Genomic DNA, 15993 nt, shown 5'->3' on the forward strand with positions numbered 1-15993 from the left:
ATGAGAAATGAGACATTATAACCAGGTGTGATGGCACACACCTGTAGTCCTAGCTACTTGGGAGGCTGAGGCAGGAGAATCACTTCATCCCGGGAGTTTGAGGTTGCAGTGAGGTATGATATCACCATTGCCTTTCAGCCTGGGCAACAGACCCTGTCTCTGAAAAAAAGTAAAGACATTGTGAGTTGTCTACATGGACTCTGTGTCTCACAAGATCCATATCCTGTAATTTTTCTTTCTTTCTTTTTTTTTTTTTTTTTTTTGAGACAGAGTTTCGCTCTTGTTACCCAGGCTGGAGTGCAATGGCGCGATCTCGGCTCACCGCAACCTCCGCCNCCGCCTCCTGGGTTCAGGCAATTCTCCTGCCTCAGCCTCCTGAGTAGCTGGGATTACAGGCACGCACCACCATGCCCAGCTAATTTTTTGTATTTTTAGTAGAGACAGGGTTTCATCATGTTAACCGGGATGGTCTCCATCTCTTGACCTCGTGATCCACCCGCCTCGGCCTCCCAAAGTGCTGGGATTACAGGCTTGAGCCACCGCACCTAGCCCTCCTGTAATTTTTCTAAATGGCATCTCTGTGTGGTTTTCATGAATGTGTGTCTGGTATATTTTTTCTATCCTTTCACTTTCAGCTTTTCTGTACCTTCTGCTGAAATTATGGCTTTTGTAAATAGTCTATGGTTATTTATGTATTGACTTATTTTTCCCCCTCTGCACTATTTGTCTTGTCATTGGAGTGCCTGGGTCCATTATGTTTAATGTCATTGTTGACCTCATTGGGTTTAAGTCTGTACAATGTCATTTGCTGCCTTCTAATATTATCTATTTTTGACTCAACTATTTTTCTTCTGTTGCCTTCATTAGATGAATAAAAAAAAACTTTGCATTATTGTGGTCCTCTAAATAACTGTTTTAGTTACAACTTCTCTTATTATTTCTTTAATTATCTGAGAAAGCACAATAATTCATGGCTTATTATAACCGACAGCAGACCATAACTTCCCTGACTTCCACCTACCTGTGCGGACAGCCCAGGGGAGAATCAGTGCTCCGGCTCTGAGACACAGGGGGTGGAAGCAGGAGAGTAACTGGGTGGTGAAGCTGTAGCTGCAGAGGCATCCGGGCCCCTCACCTGCACTCCTCGTAGATGTCTCCTCCACTGAATGCCTGCGATGCCCTCTCCTCCGTATGCTCCTGCCAGAGTGTCCCCGTCTCCACTGACAGCAGCTCCACCCTTCTACTCACTCAGTCCAACACTGTGGGTGTCCTTGATTCTTCTTTCTCACACCACAGATGCAATCCATTAGCAAGTGCTGTGAAGTCCATCTTCAAATTCATCCGGAATCGCATCACTTCCCACCATTTCCCCTGCTCACGACCCAGTCAAGGTAACCAGCGTCTCCATCCTGGAATACTGCTCTCCTTCCCCAGCATTTCCCTACTGCCTCACTTGTCCCCCACCTACCAGTTCTGTTTTTAGCACAGCAACCAAAGGATAAGTCCTACCATGTCCCCTTTTCCTCTAACTCCCCATGTCATTCAGAGCAAAAGTCAAAACCCTTCCCACACCCTCCAGGCCTCCCTGCTCTGGTCACACCTCTGACCTCATTTCAGTTTCTCTCTGTCCAGCCCTGCTGGCCTCTTGCTCCTTCCAGGAACACAGACACTTTCCTGCCCTAGTGCATCTGCACTGAAGCTTCCTGCCTGAAAAGAGCTTTCCCAGTCATCTTTGTGGACAGCTCCTCACATCCCTCAAGTCTTCACTCAAAGGTCACATTTGCCACGAGGCCCATGCTGACCACCCAGCACAGCAGCCACCCCCCTGTCCCCACAGCCCACACTCTGGATCACCTGCCCCACAGCACTTGCCACCTTCTAACTCAAGCATTTTCTGCTCTTTGCTTATACTATATCTATCATCTGCCTACAGAGGTGTCCAATCTTTTGACTTCCCTGGGCCACATGGGAAGAAGAATTGTCTGTAGCCACACATAAAATACACTAATGGCAGGTGATGAGCCGAAAAAATAGAAACAAGAAAAAAAAGTATGTGCATAATTTTCATGATATTTGCCACCACAGATAAGCAAAAATGTCCTCATATTGGAAGATGTCTTGTGAGGAAGGGCCACATGCAGCCTGTGAGCCATAGGTTGGATAAGCTTACATCTAGAACATATACACCACAAGGCTGGAAATCCTTCTGCTTTTACTAAAATGTTTTCTAAATGCAAAACAGTCATGTATCTAGCAGACAACAAATGTCAGTTGAATGAATGGTCACTGTAGGGCACCTCCCTACTCTAAGGGCAATGTCTTTATTAATGTAGCCTCAGGCCAAATGCTGTTTTGTGGCAGCTACAGAACAACCTCATCTCACACTGACATCAGTGCTGCCAGAGCTTTTCTCACCAGGGCTGCGTGTGTGCCCTCCCTCCGTCCCTCCTCCCACACCAACCCTCCTGCACAATGCAGCACACAACCATATTTTTCTCTTCAGGAAAGATAACCCTGGGCTTATGGCTCTGATTTTCCAACCACATATGAATCTAAGTTAGACTCTGCTTTGTAAATCCATGGGTTTGGATTGGAGGCAGCAGTAGGGTTGCTATAACTCAGGGCAGGAAGAAGAGTAGGAGAGAGAGCAGAAGGAGTTCCAACAGAAAGTTACCTACGATGAGAAACTACGGGAGCCCTCCTCTCTGCAAATATCAGAATCTGCTTCGCTTAAGAAGGCTGGGGAAAAGATGGAAAATACAATCCAGGAAAGAGACCTGGAAGGAGGGCGAGAGGGACAGGGGTCTGAAAATTTCTCTCCTGCTACCACAAGGACTTCTATGTGTAGAGACCACCATAGGTGACACACAAGTCCCTGTGATCACAGGCCGTTTTGGGACAAGTTTCTGCTGAAGGGCCAAGGACAATGTAGCAGGAAAGGCGACCCAGCCGAGCAGTGACCACATAAAGCCCACAGTGACCTGAGAACCCACTGGGCACAGCCCCATCTACTCCCTCCCCCACAACAAATTAGCACAAGAAACATGTGGACTGTGGAAGGTTCTCAGGTCTTCCATTTATTTTGTCTCTCAAATTTCAGGAATCTTTTCCTTTAATTAACCCATCAATGTCTCATGGAAATAATATGAAGTACATTATATTCAGGTTCTAATTTTAATAGGAAAGTAAGAAGTTACAGCTCAGTGCACCATGAAGTTGAGACAGAGATGGAGACATCACAACCCCAGGTCTCTGGAACAGGAAGGGTGATGGGGAAGAAATGCAGGTCAGCATGGGGAAGGGGTCATGGTGGACACAAGGCTGGGCTGGACTCCCCACCTCCTCACACTATGCCTATAGGGACCTAGACACATTCAGATGCCTTTGCAGTAAGAGAAGTCAGGGTTCTTGAAGTCCCAAATCGAAGCTGTAGATAAATCTTGCCTCAGTCCCACACAATGCAGCTGTCTCACACTATAAAAAAATTCATTAACAAATTTATATCAGTCACACTTTAAACAACCCATCACCAGCTCAATACATCCAAGTCAAAGAAACCCCATAACACAGCTGTGCCCACTGTTTCCCCCAACAACCCACATCAATCCCCCCGCCACCCCGCCCCAGGGTCTCACCTTTACAAGCCGTGAGAGACGCATCAGAGCCCTGGGCACTGTCGCTGCCTGGGGTAGAACAAACACAGAACCCGGTCAGAGCCTACAGGAAATACCGCTAGAGGAGGAATTGCTGGCTGTGTGAGCTCCTCCATGAGCTCCCGACCACAATATCCCAACGATCTCAGGGATTAGCCTCCTTCATACTTACTTGCAGCCTGAGAGTAGCTTCCTCGTTTTTTATCTGTGGGAAGAAAATATCCTGTGAGGGGTCAGAAAGGTGGCAGGTCCATGAGGTCCTAGAGAAACCTCCTAGTCTTGGACCCCAGAGAAGTTTCCAGAAATGTGTGACTGCAGACTCAGGGAAGTATCAGGAAAAACAGGAAAGCAGGTGTGGGTGCTGGACCAACTGCCCTCCTGAGGACTGTCCTCAGCAGGGACGTTCCCTTGTGACCTGTGACTGCTGGGATCAGGTTGACATCACCACAATCATGAAGGCGATACATCTGTCCTTCATTGTCACAGGTGCTTTACAAAAGAGTAAGTGCTGGCACACAGGGCCCAGGCTGGGTCAGCTCATGAGTGTGGATGATGCTTCCCAGTAACCAGGCAGGACACACTTCTACCTGGGGCTTGGAACCCTCAGTGGGACAAGAAATCTCAGACCCCACTCCTCACCCCTTCCTCACCTGAGCTCTTCTTCCTCCACATCACAGCAGCGACCACAGCTCCAGTGACTCAGCTCCAAGGACAGCCAGGCCAGCAATGATGCCCACGATGGGGATGGTGGGCTGGGAAGACGGCTCTGGGAAAGGAGGGGAAGGTGAGGGTCCCGCACCCCCAGGACCCAACCCCAACCGTGCTGAAAGGTTGCAGAATGGCTCCTGCTTTCCCTAACAGACATGACACCCCATCCCCTCCTTACCCCATCTCGGGGTGAGGGGCTCCGGCAACCCCTCGTGCTGCACATGGCATGTGTATCTCTGCTCCTCTCCAGAAAGCACCACCACAGCTGCCCACTTCTGGAAGTTTCCATCCCCTGCGGGCCTGGTCTCCACAAGCTCCATGTCCTGGGTCTGGTCCTCCCCATCCCGCTGCCAGGTCAGTGTGATCTCCGCAGGGTAGAAGCCCAGGGCCCAGCACCTCAGGGTGGCCTCATGGTCAGAGACGGGGTGGTGGGTCACGTGTGTCTTGGGGGGCTCTGAAGGGAAGAGTCAGAAACTAAAGACACTTTGCATCTCTCTTGGGACACCCCAGCAGCACTCATGTGATCATCCTGAGAATGGACAGGACACCTGGGGTGGGGAAGGGAGCACGGAACCCAGACAGCAGCCTGGACACAGGCACTTGGAATAATCTCCTATTCCTTGGAAAGTTCTAGTCTCTGAGTGGGGAACAGGGACTTCTGTTCCTGATCTTAGTGGAGGCCAAGGGACTCAGAGGAGCTGGAGTCAGAACCACGCACACACTGAGTGTGGGGCAGAGGACAAGGCAGGAGAGGAAAATCCTGGTGCCCAACGCTGCTGTGGGCTCACAGGGAACCCCTGATCAGTATTCCAAGGATTGACTTCCCCTCCTTTCCCTCAGAGACTGCAACCCTTAATTGTAACAGTGCAGGCCCTCAGAGTCACTCTCTGGTACAGAATCTGGAAACCCAGGAGGATTCCTCTCCCTCAGGATCGGAGGGCGGGTGATATTCTAGTGTTGGTCCCATTTTCCTCCCTTCCTTCTGCAAGGCCAGCCTGGGAGGATCAGGGAGGTTCCCCCTGGCCCCTGGTACCGGTGCGCTGCAGCGTCTCCTTCCCTTTCTCCAGGTGTCTGCGGAGCCACTCCAAGTACTCACCCTCCAGGTAGGCTCTCCCTTGCTCAGCCACATTGGCCGCCTCGAACTTGCGCTGGGTGATCTGAGCCGCCGTGTCCGCAGCGGTCCAGGAGCGCAGGTCCTCGTTCAGGGCGATGTAGTCCTTGCCGTCGTAGGCGTGCTGGTCATACCCGCGGAGGAGGTGCCAGTCCGGCCCCAGGTCTCAGCCGTACGTCGCCTGGAGCGTGTGAGACCCTGGCCCCGCCCCCGTGTCAGCTCCGTCCATTTTCAGTTTGGGCAAAAGTCCTCGCCCCGTCCCACCAACCTGCGGGGATTTTGGCCTAAACAGAAAATGAAACCGGGTAAAGAAGCTCGAGTTTCTCCCGGGTCGAGGGTCTGGGCGGGTCCCGCAGATTCGGGGTGGATCTCGGACCTGGAGACTCAGGGCGACCCGGGCCGTCTGTGAGGCATGAGGAGGGGTCGTGACCTGCACTCCGGGCCGGGGTCACTCACCGGCCTCGCTCTGGTTGTAGTAGCCGAGCAGGGTCTGCAGGCCCACTCCGAAAGCCTGTGCATTCTGCTTGGAGTTCCGTGTCTCCCGGTCCCAATACTTCGGCTCCTGCTTCATCCACGGCGCCCGCGGCTCCATCCTCGGAATCGCGGCGTCGCTGTCGAACCGCACGAACTGCGTGTTGTCCACGTAGCCCATGGTGATGAAGCGGGGCTCCCCGCGGCCGGGCCGGGACACGGAGGTGAAGAAATACCTCATGGAGTGGGAGCCTGGGGGCGAGGAGGGGCTGAGACCCGCCTGACCCTCCTCCCGGAGCGGCTCCCCGGGTCCTGAGTCCCCGCCGGGCGGGCCACTCTCTCCTCCCCGCAGAGGCCGTTACTCACCCGCCCAGGTCTCGGTCAGGGCCAGGGCGACCGAGAGCAGCAGGAGGAGGGTTCGGGGTGCCATGACCGCCATCCTCGGCCTCTGAGGATAATCTGAGTCCGGGTGGGTGACTGGGGACCTTAGTACCTGGACCGCGGCGACGCTGACTGGCTTCTCTAGAAACCCGGCACCCAATGGGAGTGGGAACTGGGTCCCCGTCGTGAGTATCCAGGAAGAAGGACCCGACACCGGTTGGGAGAGGAAGAGAAACTGTGGAGATGGGGAATCCCCAACGCTGGGTCTCCCCAATCTATACACCGCCTTCGGGGCCTGAGACCCTGAGAGCCTCGCCTGAGCCCTGGGACTTCGCCCTGACCCCGCTCCTCCTGTGCCAAGCGCTCTGTCTCAATGTCTCCCTGAGTCTTGGCCCAGGAGCTGCTGAGAAACCAGGAAGAAACCCTCAGCATGGGCCCCGTCCCTCTCCCTTCACTTTTCATCCCTGCATCCCCGTCCCTGAACTGGACTCCCTACTTCCCACTCCTTACCTGTCCCCCTGGACTCTTCTAGAAGAAAACTCACCCCAGGAAGCTTGGTACCAGAGAGTGAGCTCGCCCTGGGAATGGAGGTATAGAGACAGGGCTTTTTTTTTTTTCCAAATCTGGAAGAATTTTGCCTGAGAGCATGAGATACCATAGAGACCAGTTTGCTTTTTGTTTATTAACTACAGTGGGTAGCAGAATCTTGGTAACCCCTGAATCATTAGGAATCTAATCGGTAAAAAATGTGACTTTGGCCCGTTGATATATAAATGTGTCTAAAAGCTCTCATCTGAGACAAGGCAAGAAAAAAATTTTAAAAATAAATAAATAAATCAAAGCATTGCAACCGGACTCATAAGCCTCCTGTTTCACCTTCCCAGACAATGTATCTGTGACTCCTGCTTGTTGTATTTTAAATTTACCTTCACTCCACAGCCCTGAGTTTCTGTGTGAGTCCAGGACATCTCCTCAGTACAAAGTACACACTGTGTTACTGTATGTTGCAACCAGGAGCCAGTACAGACTTCATTCACCTCACAGTCGCAAGTGCTCAATGCAGTCACAAGGCCCCTCACCAGTGCTCATGCGCTGCCTGTTTTTAGGAAATGTCCACATCTAAGTGGGGTGTTTATTTTATAGGAACACTTAGTATTTTTTAAACCTGATTAACATAAGAAACGATTAGTTTTTAGGCAGACCTACATAAGGTATTAAAGCCCAACTGCAAAGAACACCCTGCTAGGCTCTGTAGATGGATGTATTAAAAATCTATAAAACAATGTGTTTAAAACTAAGAATTCTGCTACTTTTGAATTCCTTCCCTCTGCTCCTTCTCCTCATCTCCTGCTTCTCCAGCCCTTCCCTCAATCCCTCTCATCCCTCAGGCCCTCCTCTCCCCTTGGGCCCCACAACCCTGTCACTCCTGAATAGTGACTCTAGCACTGTCCCATTACCTGCTATGTGACTGTTCTCTCCACAGTGGTCTTGCTACTGTGAGTCAGTGTCTCATTTCTCCCTGTAAAAAACTCCAGTGGCTCCACCTCAGTCTTGTGAAGCTTCTAGAACATCAGGCACGTGTGCAAGTGAGGGCATACCTGGCTTAGTGTAGGCACTAAATTAATTTTTGTTGACTGAATGATTAAAATATGAGTGTGTTAAAATGGACCACAGAAAATTACAAAATGTAAGACACTGAAAACGTTAAGCAACATTTTATTTTATGTAACTAGTGTGTGTATCAATTCATCAATTCATTCCATGAGTCTGTTGAACTGTGTATGAATTTATAAGACTGTGTAATAAATTATAACAAGCATTGGCTTTAAACAACACCTTTATTGTTGATTTATTTATTTTTAGAGACAGAGTATCCCTCTGTCATCCAGGGTGAAGTGCAGTCACATGATCATTGGTCACTGCAGCCTCAAACTCATGGGCTCAAGAGACCCTACTGCCTCAGACTTCAGAGCAGCTAGGACTGCAGGCAAGTGCCACCACGCCCAGCTAATTTAAAAAAAACGTAGAGACAATTGTCTCACTACATTATCCTACTGGTCTCAGAATCCTGGCTGCAAGTGATCCCCCTGTGTCAGCTCCTCAAATGTAAGGATTACAGGCGTGCAATACCACCCCTGGCCAAACAACACCCATTGAGCAGTTTATAGTTCCTTAGTCAGAAGTCTGGGCAAGTTGTGGATGGAATCTCTGTTCTGGATTTCCCAAAGCTGTGTTTTCATTTTGAATCCTTCTTCAGGCTTATACAGAGGTGGCAGAATGCAGTTTCTGGCAGTTGTAAGACTGGGGTCCTTGTTCCTTGCTGGCTGTCAAGGTAGAGAACAGGGAGGGCTGTGTTCAATTCCTGTTGCCCACCAGGGTTCTTACCCACACAGCCCCTTCATTTTCAAAGTCCACAGTGGAGGAAACCACTCATGCTGAATCCCTCTCATACTGTGAATCTCTGTGCTCAGGGAGAACCCAGTCTTTTCAAGGGCTCAGCTGATTAGGACAGTGCAAGCAGGATAAAGCCAGACTAAAGTCAAATTGATGCCCTTAATTATATCTGCTAAATCCCGTCACAACAGCACCTACATTAGAGTTGGTTGAATAACTGGGGGAAGGTAAATGACCAGGAGGTGGTTGTTGGGGGGCATGATAGAATCAGCCTAGCAAGGGTTGGATCTTCCTTTTGTGTTTAATTGAGACACAGTTGGAAACTGAAGTTCAAGTAAAGTGATCATTGTGAACGGTAATAAAATACATCCTCTTCAGCCATGGAAATTCTCCTTACCTTTTACAACTAAGTTACATGTGTAATATCTTATAGCTAATTTAGGCCTGGTGTGGTGGCTCACACCTGCAATACTAGTACTGTGGAAAGCAGAGGAAGGCAGATTTGTTGACTACAGAAATTCAAGATCAGCCTGGGAAACATGGTTAAACCCACATCTCTACAAAAAAAAATTAGAAAATTAGCCAAGCATGGGTTCACTGCCTGTAGTCCCAGATACTCAGGAGGCTGAGGTCACAGGATCCCTTGAGCCCAGGAGGTCGAAACTGCAGTGCATGGTGATCATGACACTGCACTTCAGCCTGGGTGACAGAGCATGACCCTGTCTCAAAAATAATAATGATGTTGATAAATTAAGAGCAAATGCAAATTAATGTGTAATAATACATCCTCTCTTGTGAAAATTAGTTATTTATTATTGCATAACAAATTATGTAAAACTTAGCAGCTCAAAACAACAAATATTCATTGTCTCCCACAGTTTCCAATGGTCAGGAATCCAGGAGAGGCTTCCCTAAGTGCTTCTGGCTCAGTTCCTCTCAGAAGGCTGTAGTCCAGTTGTCAGCCAAGGGCTGCATCATCTGAGGGCTTCACTGGGGCTGGGGATTCACATGAAACATGGCTCAGCCACATGGCTGTTGGAAAAGGCCTAGTTCCTTGTTGTCTGGTTCCAGAAGGTCTCAGTTCTTGGCCACATGGACCTTCCTGCAGGACTGCTTATGGGACAGCAGCTGGCTTCCCCCAGAGCTCACGATCCCAGAGACAGAGAGAGAGAGAAGGTGGAAGCCCCAGTGAGTTTTATGTTCTACACCCAGAGGCACAAACTATTATGTCAGGATTACTCTATCTGTTAGAAGTTGTATTAGCTGGTTCTCACACTGCTATAAAGAAATACCTGAGACTGGGTTATTTATCAAGGAAAGAGGTTTAATTGACTCGCAGTTCTGCATGGCTGAGAAGGCTGTCCCAGGAAACTTACAATCATGGCAAAAGTGGAAGCAAACACTTTCTTCACCTGGCGGTAGCAGAGAGAAATGCAGAGCAAAGGGGGAAAAGCCCCTTATAAAACCTTCAGATCTCATGAGAATTCACTCACTGTCATTAGAACAGCATGGTGGGGGCAGAGGACAGGTGAGGTGGCTCACACCTGTAATCCCAGCACTTTGGGATGCCGAGCAAGCGTATCACAGGATCAGGAGTACGAGACCAGCCTGGCCAACATGGTGAAAGCCCGTCTCTATTAAAAATACAGATTAGCTGGGCGTGATGCCTCCTGCCTGTAATCCCAGGTACTTAGGAGGCTGAGACAGGAGAATTGTTTGAACCCAGGAGGCCGAGTTTGCGGTGAGCTGAAATTGTGCCATTGCATCCCAGCCTGGGCATCAGAGTGAGTCTCCATCAAAACAAAGAAAGAGAACAGTGTGTGAGAACTGTCACCATCATCCAATTACAGTCACCTCGCATGTGGTCCCTCCCTCAATATCAGGGGATTACAATTCACATAAAAATTCAAGATGAGATTCAGGTGGGAACAGAGAGCCAGATCATATCAGAAGTGTATCATTAAGTCCAAGCCACACTCAAGAGAGGCAATTAAGCTGCACTTCTGGAAGGGAGCAGTATTAAAGCATTTGCATATATGTTGAAAGCAAAATTACAAGTATTGCTTCAGGATTTTGTAAATCAAAGCCTTGTTTTATCTAATTATTGTTCTTTCATATGGTTTAAACTTGTCTTTTAATTTAATTTTAAATAATGCTTTAACCTTGACTGTTAATTTTATTTCAAGTTCTAGGGTACACGTGCAGGATGTGCAGGTTTGTTACATAGGTAAACGTGTGCCATGGTGGTCTGCTGCACCCATCAACCCATCACCTAGGTATGAAGCCTGGCATGCATTAGGTATTTTTCCTAATGGTCCCCCCACCACCACCCTCCCACAACAGGCTCCAGTGTGTGTTGTTCCTCTCCCTGTGTCCATGTGTTCTCATTGCTCAGCTCTCAATTACACGTGAGATCATGCAGTGTATGGTTTTCTGTTGCTGTGTTAGTTTGCTGAGGATAATGGCCTCCAGATTCATCCATATCCCTGCAAAGGACTTGATCTCATTCCTTTTTATGGCTGCATAATATTCCTTGGCATAGGTGTACCATATTTTATTTATCCAGTCTATCATTGATGGGCATTTGGGTTGACTTCATGTCTTTGCTATTGTGAATAGTGCTGCAGTGAACATACACATGCAGGTATCTTTATAATAAAATTATTTATATTCCTTTGGGTATATGCCCTGTAATGGGATTGCTGGCAATTCTTCGAGGAATTGCCACACTGTCTTCCAGAATGGTTTAACCAATTTACATTTCCGCCAACAGTATAAAAGCATTACTATTTCTCCTCAACTTCACCAGCATCTGTCATTTCTTGACTTTTTAATAATTGCCATTCTGACTGGCATGAGATGGTATTTCATCGTGGTTTTGATTTGCATTTCTCTAATGATCAGTGATGTCGAGTTTTAAAAATATGTTTGTTGGTTGCATGTATTAAGAAGTGTCTGTTCACGTCCTTTGTCCACTTTTTAAGAAAGTGGTTTTTTCATGTAAATTTGCCTAAGTTATTTGTAGATTCTGAATGTTAGACTTTTGTCAGATGGATACATTGAAAGATATATTGAAAAATTTTTCTCCCATTCTGTAGGATGTCTGCCACTCTTATGATAGTTTCTCTTGCTGTGCAGAAGCTCTTTTGTTTAATGAGATCCCATTTGTTAATTTTTGATTTTGTGGCAGCTGCTTTTGGCAATTTCATCATAAAATTTTTGCCAGTGTCTATGTTCTGAATGGTATTGCCTCGATTTTCTTCCAGGGTTTTTATAGTTTTGAGTTTTACATTTAAGTCTTTAACCCATCTTGAGTTAATTTTTGTGTAAAGTATAAGGAAGTGGTCCAGTTTCAGTTTTCTGAATATGACTAGCCAGTTCTCCCAGCACCATTTATTAAATAGGGAATCCTTTCCCTATTACTTGTTTCTGTCAGGTTTGTTGAAGATCCAATGGTTGTAGATGTGTGGTCTTATTTCTGAGTTCTATATTCTGTTCCATTTGTCTATGTGCCTGTTTTTGTACCATTACCATGCTGTTTTTGTTACTGTAGCCTTGTAGCATAGTTTCAGGTCAGGTAGCCTGATGTTTCCAGCTTTGTTCTTTTTGTTTAGGATTCTCCTGGCTATATGAGCTCTTTTTTGGATCCATATGGATTTTAAAATAGTTTTTTTCTAATTCTGTGATAAGCTTCTCTTTTTAAATTAATGATTAAAAGTTTGAGATATCATAGAGCCTTGGGTGCTCAGGGGAAAACAGTTGGAGCCAGAGAAAGGAGATTCAACAACATCTCTGAGTTTTTCTTGCAAATACCTTTAATAACAACAATGTTCTCTACAATGAGTTAACACAGTTGAGAACATGGAGTAACTAGATCAGATTGTTCCAGGACTTCAGTGCCATAAAAATAATGACTTGAAAATAAGTCTTTGTTTTGTCTAAGATGTCTCAAATTTAGTGGAGTTATGCCCAAAGTGCCAATTTTCTTGTTCAAATATCATCTTTATAAAATATTTGCCGACACTAAAAAACAAAAAACGAAACAAACACAACAACAACAAACCCTGCTCTGTCTGCTCTGTCTGTGGAGGAGCCCTTGTTTGGTTTCTTTGCTTCTCTAGTAAACTTGCTTTCACTTATAAAAACATTGCCAAATTTCCTAATCAGATTGCTTTTCACTGACAAAAATGTGAATCTCATACTTCAGTCAACACATCTAGCTTAGCATGATGCCAATAACTTTGGTTTGATGGAGTAGCCAGAAATAGTTAGTTCAAACTGAGAAACAAGTTTTTCCAAAAACTGACTTTTCAGTGGGCATTCTATAATAAACATTTTATGTTCTGGTATTGAATGAGATGTGATAGAAATGATTTGGACACCACTGTGATTCTAAATAGCACTGCTATTATATGCATCTGAAGTGTTTTTTTTAAAAACTTTTTGCCGTCCTCTTTTGTTTTCCTTTTATATTTGCTCTTCCATCACTGCTTATTCCTTTCTACTATTTTGTGGTTTCATTTATTTTGATCAATGATGTGCATTTTCAATTCTGTAAAAATTTAATTCAGTTGTATGTGTGGCAAAGTGTAACATTATATCCTTTGCAAGATGGAATTACCTAATACATCAGATTGAACATTGCATACTTGAAAATCTAGAGAGATGCCAGGGAGCCAAGGATCAAACTGTTGTACCAGACAGAGCATAGAAGTCAACACCAAGACAAAAGTATGCCAAATTGCAGGGTCTTTATTGCCGGCAGCCACGGAGGACTCACATTCCTCCAACCCGTGGCCCCGAAAGGAGGGTGTCAAGACCCCTTTATACCCGTAAAAATCACCTTGGGCATGAGGGAGAGGGGCGGGGGTGACGGTGAGACAGTTCCGGACATTCCAGTGGATTCCTGGGCCAAGACGGGGTGAGGGGCTCCGGACATTCCGAGGGCCAGGTGCCTTTTTGACATTCTGTTTGTTACTTAAGTGATTCACAAAAGTCAAGATTAGCATTTGTTTATACATTGTCTGGGTAAGGTGGTGATTATAGTCCTTAATTACTTATTCACATTTGGGTTATAGAGAGCAGTTTCAACAGAAAGCTGAGGTATGGTTGAGGTATGCAGTTTTATGGGGCTTTTTACCATGTCACAAAATGACCTATTTCTAGCCAAGGTCATTTTCATGGCATCCTGATCCTCTCTGTCACATGGCTCCTTACAATTCTTTGTGGTTTTCTTCTAATGTAAGTAGTTCTTGTTAAGGATTCTTGCAGTGAACTTTAGTATTCTTTTCTCTTTCCTTTCTACAAAACCAGGTATATTTTAATTGGAAAAACTCTGTTTAAGGAATTACAATCAAGTAACCATCAGCATGCCCAGAACTGGGGTAAAACACAGAACTTGTAAAGCTACCCTGGGCTGCTGCCCATTCCCATCCCCCAGAAGGAGACTCCATGCTGAGTCTTGTGATTATTATTCCTGTGTGTTTCTTTAAACGTTTGTGCAATATATATGTGTGTGTGTGTGTGTGTGTGTGTGCGCGCGCACCCGCGCACATGTATATACCTAAACCAAATATTAGTTAGTTTTGCTGGCTTTTATACTTCCTGTACAGCAAATTCCTACAGCATTTATTTTCCCATAATGCACATTATATATAGGAGTTATCCGTTGTTTGGGAGGGAAAGAAGGAGGAAGTGAGGAAGGAGTGAAAGAAGAAAAGAAGGAAAGTGAAAAGGAAGAAAAGGGAAGGAAAGGGAGTAATAAAAAGGGAGGGTGAGAGTTTGAATGAAAATAGATAAGAAGGGGGGTAGAGAGAGAGGAAAGAAAAAGAAAAGAAACAAAGGAGAGAAGAAACTAAAATCAAGAAAAAGAAAAAGAAAAAATAGGCTTTGAGGAACTAGAAACCGCATACATTGCTAATATTATGCAAATGGGGGGAAATAAAACAGATGTGGATAACCTCTAGAGAATAATGAAAATGTAAGAGGGCTTCATCAGTTATCCTTTGCTGTGTAACAAACTATCCCCAAATTTCGTGACTTAAATCAACAAGCATCAACTAACTCAAAAGCATAATACAAATACCAGCAAAATGGAGCCACTGCAGGTAGAAGAAGTTGAATAAACAAGAGGATTTTACAAATTGGAGTAAGTAAGAGGTCACTGGTGCACAGATGAAAATGATTTTGTAGTCGAAATGCCCCAAAAAGCAAGTGCCATAATTGGATTAAAGTTACAGCATTTTATTAGGGGACACACCTGTCAGACAATACGGCGAGAAAGGTCGGTTACCCTGGGAAAGGCAACAGATGAAGATGCAAGTGTCATCATCAGTGATGGACAGGAGAGAAGGTTTACTGGAGGGTCCAAGACCGCAATCTAAGGAGAGTTGAGCAAGGCCATGGAGGCGTCCTGGAGGCAGAACTGGCCATCAGAGGAGTCCCCTGTCTCCCAGGTGTAGGGAGCCAGCCCCAACCCCGTATGTGGGTGCCATGAGTCCCAGCGGTGACGAGGGAGTGAGAAAAGAATTAAGACAAAGTCAAGAGTAGAATTCTACAGGATGGGTCCAGGGGGCCAATGCACGCTAGCGCAGGGGTGACCACATTGACGCTGAGCTCTGGGCTCCTCGTACTTTTATTAGGTGCATTATCTTGTTAATCTTGGGGGCTGTGGGGATGGGAGGTGAAAAGGTTGTTGGGGGAGGGGAGAGCGTGGATCTGCAGCATTCAATAGCAAATGTGGTTCTTCTAAGAAACACTAACTTAGGACGCTGAGTTTTACCACCCATTGTTTATCAAGGTGGATCTGTGAAGAGGCACAGCAGATAAGGCCCCAAAAGGCCTGACCACACTCAATGTATCAAGGGGCATTTATCTCCCAAGCAATGGGGACAAAGAGCAGTCAGAATTACTCCATATTCTGAGAACATAGGCAGAGCTGTGGTGTTCCGGTTATCTCTGCCCTGCAAGGCTTTCTGGCCTCCGGATCTCTCATCTGCAAAGACCCTCACGAGTCTTGTGAGCAGACATTGCATTCTTTCCCAGAGTTCTTGCACAAGCCCTGTTTACGAGACCTCTCTACAGACCCTATGTTGGGAGAAGATCCTGGGACCATAGCAGTCTTTGCTGCCTTGCAACCACACCACTATGTTCTGCAACTTTAGAGTGCTCTCAGATGGCCTTTACTATAGGCCTCCTGTTGTAGCAGGAGAAGCCGCGAGAAACAGACCTCTCGAACAACGAACAGGGAAGGAAAAAGTTTATTATTAATATTAA

General features: G+C 46.5%; 1 pseudogene across 1 annotated transcript; it reads right to left on the reverse strand.

Moving 5' to 3' along the window:
* Window positions 1-3049: 3049 nt before the first annotated feature.
* LOC108290624 lies at window positions 3050-6422 on the reverse strand (annotated as a pseudogene). The gene is made up of 8 exons (XR_001819635.2): window positions 6310-6422; window positions 5929-6195; window positions 5395-5670; window positions 4540-4815; window positions 4304-4419; window positions 3826-3858; window positions 3636-3683; window positions 3050-3474 (listed from the first exon to the last, which is right to left on the reverse strand). The product of XR_001819635.2 is annotated as a saoe class I histocompatibility antigen, A alpha chain-like (transcript).
* Window positions 6423-15993: the final 9571 nt, after the last annotated feature.

Source organism: Cebus imitator, unplaced genomic scaffold, assembly GCF_001604975.1.
Source record: "Cebus imitator isolate Cc_AM_T3 unplaced genomic scaffold, Cebus_imitator-1.0 Scaffold440, whole genome shotgun sequence".
Lineage (NCBI taxonomy): Eukaryota > Metazoa > Chordata > Mammalia > Primates > Cebidae > Cebus > Cebus imitator.